Source organism: Wasmannia auropunctata, unplaced genomic scaffold, assembly GCF_000956235.1.
Source record: "Wasmannia auropunctata unplaced genomic scaffold, wasmannia.A_1.0 LD336053.1, whole genome shotgun sequence".
Classification (NCBI taxonomy): domain Eukaryota; kingdom Metazoa; phylum Arthropoda; class Insecta; order Hymenoptera; family Formicidae; genus Wasmannia; species Wasmannia auropunctata.
Genome location: NW_012026837.1, coordinates 432,985 through 440,197, shown reverse-complemented (window position 1 = coordinate 440,197; position 7,213 = coordinate 432,985).

Sequence of the window (7,213 nt, the reverse complement as noted above, 5' to 3'; positions counted from 1 at the left end):
GTCATGATTGCGCCATTGTTTTCGCCTTTCATCAGGCCCGGAACCTTTTTATTAGCGAGTGGAATACCGTACACATTATCAACCGCGTAATCGCTCGTATCAAACTTCCTAATGTCACGCTTCATGATTTTATAAACATTGTCGCATTTGATATGATAAATTAGACCATCAGTATCGGTGTACATTACTGTACACTTTTCTTGAAAAGAAGGTAGCATGTAGTCGTGATGAAATTCGTACAAACAAGTCTTGGATATGTCGAGGATACACATACCTACGTAGATTCGTTTGTTGAACTTGACCTCGAGTTTGCGCATTTCTATCGCAACCAGATTTTCCGAAAAGACGCTACGACTATGAAAATTCGGTTTCGCGATCATCGCCTCCGCATCAAATCTACATTCCCATTTTGTTAAAAGCCGCACATCGACGTGATTGCGCACATTCTCCACGGTTTTGCCAAATACCGCGTTATTCATTAATTTGTACAAATTCTTTTCAAATTCATTCGTGGCTAATGTTCGAAATTTCGTATTTAGTTCGATATAATCACGGAGCAATGGGGATTGCGCGAATTGCAATATGCGATGAATCTTTGCGATACGGAGGCCGTGACGAGTGCACTGTTGCAGAATGCGATAATGTATGACGTAACGCTTCTTATCGTATACGGTTGCGAGGAGCTTGTCCTGCCGCTTGCCGGGCGGCTTATCGCGCGTCGGACAGAACGGTAGGTTAGTGTGCGGGTCGTGAAGATTTTGTGGATATTCCAAATTTACCTCTAGAATATAGCCAATCGAGGAATTTAACGCAACATCCATAACATTAAAATCTGTTACGTCGTTGACCCATTGAAAATTTCTGTACGGCAATGGTTGACACATTGCCCAGCCATATAAATTGTTTACATCGAAATACATCAAGTATGATGACGGTTTCGATGGATCGTATAACTGCATGTACTTATTGTTCGCTCGCGCGTATCTCTTGGAACATTGACTCAGACCGCCGCGTATATCGCGTTCGACGAACATGACCATATCTATATCAGTAGCAATTCAAAATTGATTCGCTTGTGTTTTAACATCGCGTCCCACGTAAATCCGGGTAGAGTATAATAGTATGCGGGGTCAAGTCCATAATTTCCGACGCAACTATCGCGAAAATTTTCAAAGATATCTGCCAACAACAAGACGTCAGTTTTTAAATACAAATCGCTGTACTCGCCGAGCGTTTGGATAGAGAATCGCCGCCACACCGTGCATGCGTGTGTGTAATCGCTCTCGGATACAGTGTCACCTGTCAATGAACTGTAGAACGATTCGCGCGGTGGTAAACATTTATTATTCAATTTTTCGACACAGTCAATGTACTCGTATGGAAATACACCTTTTCTTGCGAGAAGATTGAAATTTTCTGTGATGGACAAATTACAGTATTCGCGTTGCAATATTCTTAGTTTCTCTTTGCTAAGATTTGACGCCAATTTGTCGAGACTGGAACTAAGAAATTTATATGAATCGATAAATCGCAATTTTATACAAGTATTTCGATTCTTTTTATCCTCAGTGCTTTGGACATTTTTTGTAAACGATATATATTTTTCTTTCGTTATTGGAAGTAGTTCTACACGCCCCTGGTATGCTTCAGTTATTTCCTTAATAACAAAATGCGCATTGTAGCCAAACAAATTGTGATAAACTACTGGAATGCAATGCGAATCTTGGTAATTTAAGTTGTAATTCGAATGTGCCGAACCTCTATATCGCCCAGTCAAATGACAGTGATTGCGTACCCGCGAGTCGTCAGGCGCACACGTGACAGTGTGTGGCGTTGTGAAATCTTTCCCAATCGTTTCGCGTGAAATCTGCCATGATCTCACCGTGAGACACATTATTTTCCTTGAAAAAATCTTATATTACACAAATCTATTGTGTGACAACTGCCGTACGTCGGCGCTTGGTCAAAATGCTAAATTGTATTTTTTACGCGTGTTCGACGATGTGATTTCATCGCGAGGTATTATGGCTGCTCGAAAAATCTTATATTAGGCTTACGTAAAATTATATCAAATTTTGTCACAGCGAATTGGAGGGGAGTTTACATAAAAGTATAAGGTATCATATCATATGATTTTGTCAGTCGCACTTTGATAGGCGTACTTGAAAGAACAGTTTAACAAAGTGGTGTTAAATTGGCTTGTCATCTTTCAAGAATAATGAATGTCTACGTTCCGCTGAAGGGTGAGGCGATCGAGAGACCGTAAGTTTCAATAAATTATTTATCTTTTTTCCATGCTTAATTTATATTTTTCCATGCTTGATTTAATTCTTTTACAGAATTGCGTCTTATATTTCGAAGACGCCTTATATATTGGGAAGAAGATTCGCTTTAACATCCACCAATTTTAAATATCTGGATATTGGAATCAGCGTGGGATCTATATCTTATGTGGAAATACTTATTGGTGACAGCCGAGGCAATCACATTATCCTGCCTTATGGAATGTGGAGGATGTTTATCGAGAGACGTATGGACATTGAACGATTTATGCAATCAAGCGTTCCGTGCTCGCTACGAATTCAAGACCTGGTTGTAGGTCTTGTAAAAATACGTAATAAAAATATTGTAAAATTGACGCTGAATGATACTTGTATGTATATGAAACCGTCAACTATGATTTTTATGTTTGAACTCGAACATTGCGTTGTGCAAGTATAGTTTGATTTAAGTCAACATACAGACGCCGTTAGTAATAAGTTGAAGCAGTTTGTCGTTTATTTACGTCAAAATTATATCGTGAATAAAGAAGATGCGATAAATATTTTGCGTAAAATGTATGATAAAACTTCAATCATTGATTGTGAAATAATAGGCATCAGATCATATTGTGTACGATGCGTTACATAAATAAATGTGCTTTAATGTATATCATGATAGTATGTTATATTAAATAAATTTTACAATAAACTATTATTATTTTAATCCTAATATATTCTTTTTTTTTTCTTTATCCCATTTCGCTATCGCGAACGTGCGCAACGGGAGGGACGCGAACGATAAGCGCGGAGTGGGTCCGCGAACGACGAGCGCGACGGCGGCGGCAGCAGCGGCGGCGGCGGCGGCGGCAGCGAGCGCAGTATCCCTCTTCACCGCGGACCCAAAACGCGGCTTCCTTTTCCCCGCGGACCCACAACGCGGTTTCCCCGTTCCCGCGACCTCCGCATCATAGATGCGGTTCCCCACACCCCGCGAACTCCATACCAACGACGCGTTCCCCCGTCCCCGCGACCTCCGCATTCAAGACGCGGTTCCCCACACCTCGCGATCCCCGCATCAATGACGCGTTCCCCCGTCCTCGCGCACCCTCGACGCGGTTCCCCCGTCCCCGCGACCTCCGCATTCAAGACGCGGTTCCCCCGCCTCCTCAACCTCCGCACATACAACGCGATTCCCTCGCCCCCGTGGTCAGGTCAGCGGGAGCATCATCTTCCCTGTGACGTCATCCCATGTAACGTCATCTCCCCTCCCGCGGATCTTAGGCCGAGAACCTTCTGAGCGGCTTCCCCGTCCCCACGGTCCCCCTCCCCGCGGACTCCCCGCGGACCCCCCTGCCCCTCATCCCTCCTCGGAGTTCCATAGTTAGAACCGGCCTATAATAGCTACTTACTTGCTTCGGTACTTGTCGGTTCGCAGCTGAATGACGAACTGAGACTTATCGCTCTAGCAAAATGACGAATCGAAACTTCGCATCATACGCGTACATCGGCATTCTTTTTTGCTACCGTGCGTGACACCGCGGGATAATAGAAAATAATGATAAGGGGGAGAGAAGACGGTTGAGAGAAGCGCCAATATCTAACTGTTTCGTATCAACAAAATGCAACGACAATGATTTAGACAAAGACGCAATGACAGGTATAAAAGGTCACCATAAGCGCGCGAAGTCACAGAAGATATCTCGGAAGTCTAGCGAATCGAGCGTGCGAAATGGGTCATCATGCGAATAGAGTTGCTTCCAAGACGTGGAAGTTGATGTGGAGAACGAATCGGAAGGCACGTTGTCGGCTGATACGGGTGTCGTTATCGACCAGAGCGAAAATCTAATGTTGCACGGGGAGAGATACGTGTGGCAGGCGGAACTCTGTGCGTTGACCGAGCGTACCAAACACTGCATGATACAGTGCTACTATTCGACCGGAGGTGTTCTGGCCCTATGATGCGGGGAGCGGTGCACTTGGACACAGTTTAAATGGACACGTTGCAAATGAACACGTCTCAAATAGACACAGCCTGTTAGACACGGTGCACATGCTCACCGTTCATTTGGACACCGTGCAAATGCCCACTGTTCACTTGGACACCGCGAAAACGCTCACTATGCACTTGGACACCGCGCAAATGCCCACTGCTCACTTGGACATCGCGCAAATGTTCACTGTTTACTTGGACACCGCGAAAATGCTTACTGTGCATTTGGACAACCCGCAAATGCCCACAGTCCATTGCTCACTTGGACACGAAGATATGTCTGCTTAGAATAAGCGTTTAAAAAAAACGTATTATTTGTTTAAATATGCAAAATAGAAAAAAAATTATTAACAAAAAAATAATTCTAATGGAAGGGTTGGGGGGTGGGGCGAAGTCCCTCCCAGTAGGCATCATGGGTGCAGGCGTAGAGGGGGGTGCAGGGGGGAAGGGCGGAGCCTCTCCACTCGCCTATTATTTAGCTGATGGCTATTGTAGAAGCAGAAAATACGTGCTTCAATGCTCCTACTTGTTTAGTAAAGCGAAGATTTAATATTGGAATCTGTCTAATCTTTTCGGTATCTATTATTTTTAGGATATTGTAGACTCATCTATTTAGTAAGTCGAAGATTTAATAGATATTTAATTTATTAAACTTTTTGGTATTTTCTTTCTTTTTTTATTCTGTTATATATTTAAACAAATAATACGTTTTCTTAAACGATTACTCTAAGCAGACAAATCTTCGTGTCCAAGTGAACAGTGGGCATTTGCACGGTGTCTAAGTGAACGGTGGGTATTTGCGCGGTGTTCAAGTGAACAGTGGACGTTTGCGCAATGTCCAAGTGAACGGTGGGCATGTGTACCATGTCTAACAGGCTGTGTCTATTTGAGACGTGTCCATTTGCAACGTGTTTATTTAAACTGTGTCCAAGTGAATGCCACTTCCCTATGCGCCACCTGCATGATTCGTCTGAGAGACACTGAGCTTGAAATAAATCTAGTGTTGAAGCACAAGATCGATTACGAACAAATGCTAAGTGGCTGATACTGCTCCAACTGCCGTGTGAGGACGTATGTAATAATTCCTTGCAGCGTGTGTCCAATGTGCACGCAGAGCGCAGTAATGTAAACAAAAACACAAGAGTGGAAAAGACATGATCAAGAGAAAGGTTCTAAGCTACGAGAAGTTCGATGTCCTGTGCGATCTCCGTGATTCGCATGGAGAAACCGATGTGCGACGAGTATCGCCGGCGCAGTTTCTACGCGATCGGGAACTAGGAATACGCGGAACTGGTGAACGCTTCGTGAGACAGGGAGTCATTGTCGATCAAGAGCCCGTGCATGAGTGGCACCATTATGCAAAACGAAAAGTGTACGCGTGGTTTTACGAGAAAATGTACGAGGACTATGACAGGTGGTACGAATATCCGAAAAACCGGGAATACATAGATTACAGTTTTGTGAAAAACGAATACTACTGGGCGAAGCAAATCGTCGAGAAGCTCGAGCGTGCCAATCTGTACATTGCGATTCCCGTGGGTAGCGGGAGGTACGTCGAGTTGTTGGCGATAGACCCGTATATTTACGGCGAACGGAAGTTTCTTGCCGCTGTAAAACGACAGATCGACGAGCACAGGCTGCAGTGGGAGCGTGAATATGACGAACGTGGTGAACTAGACAATACTTTTTGCACTGTTTGCATCGTCCTTCGAGAACAGTGCATGTATCAGATAGGTGAAGAGTTAGAGGACTACCGCGTTCTAAATATGGACCGAACGTGTCCACAGTGTAGCCAAATCACGTGCAAGTATTTCGTGGAAGAGTGTGACGCGATATAGAGAAAATCATGGAACGTCGTCTCAAGCGAGTGGAAAACGAATTGCTGGAGCAGAGTTGCCAGATCGCCACTCTGGCGAAGTGTTCCAAATTTATGTTCACGATTTGAGCGATTTTGAACTAATCGTCGTGAACTGACGGTGCCGGGATCACTCAGAGAGAGTGAGAGGAGATGTGTGGGAGGTGAAGATGGTTCGGCGGAGAGTGAGAGAGCGAGTACAAGGAGAAAAGGAGGACGAGCGAGTGTAAAGCGTAGCAGGCAGATGCCGAATTTTGAGTTCGGTTCGTGGTAATCTCTTCTTTTTGTAAAGGAGAGGAAAGTCGTGCTTTAGAATAAACTGATAGACGTAGGTAATAATCGACTTATCTATATTTAACACGCACTTTCTCATACAACAGATCTCACTTAAGGACAATTTCGACTTTTTCTGAACTCAACACCTCTCGTTCAGAGGTTCGCTCTCTTCTCTCTTCACGTGTGACTGCGACGAGTGCATCCAGCGGGTTGAAAAACTCTGTCACGCTAAGCGTTCTCGGCTCGCCGCCGGAAATAGACAGTCTGAGGATCACGCGACTTGCTGATGAAAGGATGCGAGTGGAGAGACGATTTGTGCATGTAAGCGGCGGACACAATGCGGGACTCGTGTGGCGAGAGATTGATACCGCGTTCGATATCACGTTCTAACCGATGCGGTGATCAATACTGACTATATTGAGCCGCAGCAATTTTTTTAGGACGCGGGCGATACAGTGCTCGAGCAAGTGCGAGAAGCCATAGGGAAACACGGTAGCGTGAAAGTGAACACCGGGTTCAACGGCGAGTTTACGTCGGGTGACAAACGCGTCAATATAGGCATACTCTCGCGAAACGCGGAACTCTATCGAACTTCGGATGTTCGCGAGTGGTACAAGAAGCATGTCGTCGAAGCCACGTTGGCGAAGTTCGGCGAGTTCAAGGAGCGCGACAGCGGGTGGGCGCTGTCGCGAATTCTCAACTTGGCGGTAAACGTGAACAAGCACGATCCGAAGCACGCGGGATGCAGCGTCGAAGTGGCGTGGGAGATAGCGACAAAACGAGCGGTGATCAACATGCGCTCGACGGACAACGCGTGCTTCGCGTCGTCGG